This window comes from Aplysia californica, unplaced genomic scaffold (assembly GCF_000002075.1).
Source record: "Aplysia californica isolate F4 #8 unplaced genomic scaffold, AplCal3.0 scaffold00119, whole genome shotgun sequence".
NCBI lineage: Eukaryota > Metazoa > Mollusca > Gastropoda > Aplysiida > Aplysiidae > Aplysia > Aplysia californica.
In genome coordinates, this window is record NW_004797389.1 from 389030 (window position 1) to 392224 (window position 3195).

Here is a 3195-nt window from a genome sequence, read left to right on the forward strand (position 1 = left end):
GCACGCACGCACGCACGCACGCACACACACACACACATACACACACACACACACACACACACACACTAGCATCAATGTACGCCACACACATAAGCACAAGTTATTGTCATCGTATCCCCCCTCCCCCTTTATCCCCCGCTCGCAGTCCTTCTCTCTTTCAGTGACTCGTATTGCTTTGAGGTGTATAGGTGGTATCCGTTACACTGAATCCCCAAGGTGACCTCTACAGAAGCGATAGTGAATCTGTTACTTTCGCTGACATTTTGTGGACTGCTGTGAGTAAAGTTGGGCCACTTTCACTTGCAAGCCGAATAATGTGTCAAGCCTTTAGACACCAGATACAGTTGTGGCGTAATGAATGCCGCTTTCGATTTAGGGTGTACCACGATGTCTTGTCTGTCTGTCTGTCTGTCTGTCTGTCTGTCTGTCTGTCTGTCTGTTTGTCTGTCTGTCTGTCTGTCTGTCTGTCATAAATATGCCACTTTCGATTTAAGGCGTACCACGATGTACGTGATGTTTTTCTCTCTCTCTCTGTGTGTGTGTGTGTGTGTGTGTGTGTGTGTGTGTGTGTGTGTGTGTGTGTATGTGTGTGTGTGAGTGAGAGAGAGAGAGAGAGAGAGAGGGAGAGAAAGAGAGAAAGAGAGAGAGAGAGAGAGAGACAAACAAAAGAAGACAACTCTTTCCAAAAGTCTAACAGAGGAGGGAGGAGACAGACACAGTGTGGCGTATGCCGACAGAAGAAAGAGTAAATGGAGGAGGAACAGGAACAGGTGGGATATCTGGGGTTTTTCTAGTAAAAAACATATAATCTATACTTGCCTTTGTGTAGTGGCTTTCTGTTTCATACAGTAATGCTCAAAGAGCGGAGAGAACTAATGCATCGTGTTGTATAGGTTCTTTGAAAATGCCAGAGATCCTGTGCTACGACATGGTTCCTATACAAATACCCTCCACCGTGAGTCTTTCCTTTACATGTTTAATAAGTCCGATATTACTGTCTTTATCTACAAGATCCTCGGAGGGAAAACACGTGGCTTGAGTTTCGCTATCACTCAGTCTGCTATCACATTTTGAACTTATTACAAACGAATATTACTATTCTTTGAACTGAAGTCAAGAGAGACATGCGGGTGGTTGGAAGGCGCTACTGGTAGGTCTAAACTTACTTCTTCATTTTCCCCTCTATTTCTGTCTGTCTTACTTTTTCCTAGCGCTAAATGACCATTATTGTGTCGATGTGCTTCTCTTTACTAAACAAACGAACAAGAGAGACAATGTTGAATGATCGCAAGTGAAAACACAGTGGTATAATCTTCACTAATCGAAGGAAAACAATGTTCATTTCCACAATAACTTCGTTGACAGGCCATATTACGTCATGTGACGTTGACTTGCATCTCACTTGCTCGCCTTCCACGCCTAAGTGGAATATTGTACAAACGTTACTTTCAGTTGTCAGTTGTGGCGTCGGTGGCCTAGTGGTAAGGCTACCGGACTCGTAATCGTGAGATCGCGGCGTCGGGGGTTCGAGCTGCGGGCCCGACGTTGTGTCTTTGGAAAAGGCACTTTACACGAATTTTTCTCACTTCACCCAGGTGGAAATGGGTACCCGGCCATAGACAGCGAAAGATCTTGTCAGTATGTTAGTGTTTTAGCGCCTATAAAAGGCTGCTTGCACTGTATGCTTCCCAGGAAGTTGAGTTTGTTTCAGAAATCTCTCAGGTCTGATGGATAGTATAGATTGTGAAGCGCTCAGAGCTTGCTGTTGAGCGGGGATTTTCGCTATACAAATGCTATTATTATTATTAACTTGTTACCTGGTGGTGGGCGGTAGCCGTTTTTCCAGCAATTGCAGATTCGCTATTCTTGAAAGCTAGACATCGTAGGAATCGAGTCGGAACTCAATCACTCTCTGCTGATGTGATTTTTCTCGGTAAGTCCACAATTTCTTTTTGGTGGTTTGCGACTCGTTGAAAATTACATGGTTACTTCCGTCGGGTAGTGAGTACTTTCGTTTAATCCGACCCCATGACATATCATACAGGCCTTCTTCCGGCGAGTAATATTTACTTCGTGGGCGGTTCTCTATTGTTTATGTCTGTCTTACTTTTTCTGAGCACTAAATGGCCATTAATGTGCCGATGTGCTTCTCTGTACTAATTTTTTTTTTAAAGCACCCCCAAAAACAGCTTATCTTAAAGCGTAGCAGAATGTCCAGATTTCGCGATGATCATGCCGTAAAACACGTCCCCCCCCAAACAAAAAAACAACAACAACAAAACAAACCAAACAAACAAACCCAGGGAAAAAAACAGCAACAAAAAACAAAGCAAAAAACGACAACAAACGAACAAGTAGTTACTTCCGGCGATTAGGGTTATTTCCGGCGAGTCTTACTACGTCCGATGAGCCCAATACCTAGCCAGTTTTTACCTGGTCGGCTCCGAACAGCTTCAGGATTCACCACCATCTTTTTTTTTTCTTTTTATCGAAAACGAATTTTAAAAAGAAAGAAAAGAAGAAAAAAAAAACGTAATAAATTAAGCCCATGTCATTAATAACCGTTGCTTTACGTGTAGGGGAATCGGAACTTCTCTTTGCTCTAACTGCGAGAATTGTTTCCGGAATCGATCGTTAGCCCAGCTCAATTACAATTTCCTTCAAGGCGCCACGGTACAGCCCGGCCTATCTTGTCGAATTCCCCAGTAAGGGTGTTGCCCGTGACGGCATAAATTGTTGTCAATGTTAAAACCTTTGCGTGGTCTGCCGAATTTGACAAGAGGCCTTGAAATGGGTAGGTGATTGCTATTATATAATTATTATAATGATTATTTTATGCTTGATTTTACTTTTTGTCGTCCTCTTCGTGGTAAAAATAAAATCTTGTACATGGTCTTACTTCGATAGCAGTTAAAGAAATGATCTTATTCTGATCGCAGTAAAAAGAGGCATCTTTTTCTCTCCCTCTTTATTGTATTGTCTCCATTTTATGTGTTTACCTGATGCGTGAAACCCATTTACAATTTGCCGAGTCATGTAAGAATCGTCTCATCCGGCCGCAGCAGAAGCCACAAGTCATCTTAACCTTTAATTAAATTCTTCAAATTCTTTTATTTTGCAGGAGAAATATTCTCAAATGCAGATGTATTGGTCATCGTCAGACGTTGGCGGACGAGCTTTTATTATTATTATTAT

The 3195-nt window shown here is 42.4% G+C and overlaps 1 protein-coding gene across 4 annotated transcripts in view; it reads left to right on the forward strand.

Annotated features, from left to right (window-relative positions):
- The window catches only part of LOC101852617, a 44322-nt gene that overhangs the window by 15804 nt on the left and 25323 nt on the right, over positions 1-3195 (forward strand). The window contains exon 1 of one of the 4 annotated variants that reach the window (XM_005096011.3): positions 2694-2794. The exons of the other annotated variants lie outside the window; for them this stretch is intronic. The gene's annotated coding sequence lies outside the window, so the exon portion shown is untranslated. Of the gene's footprint in view, positions 1-2693; positions 2795-3195 lie in introns of those variants that run through there. 4 annotated transcript variants of the gene reach the window in all.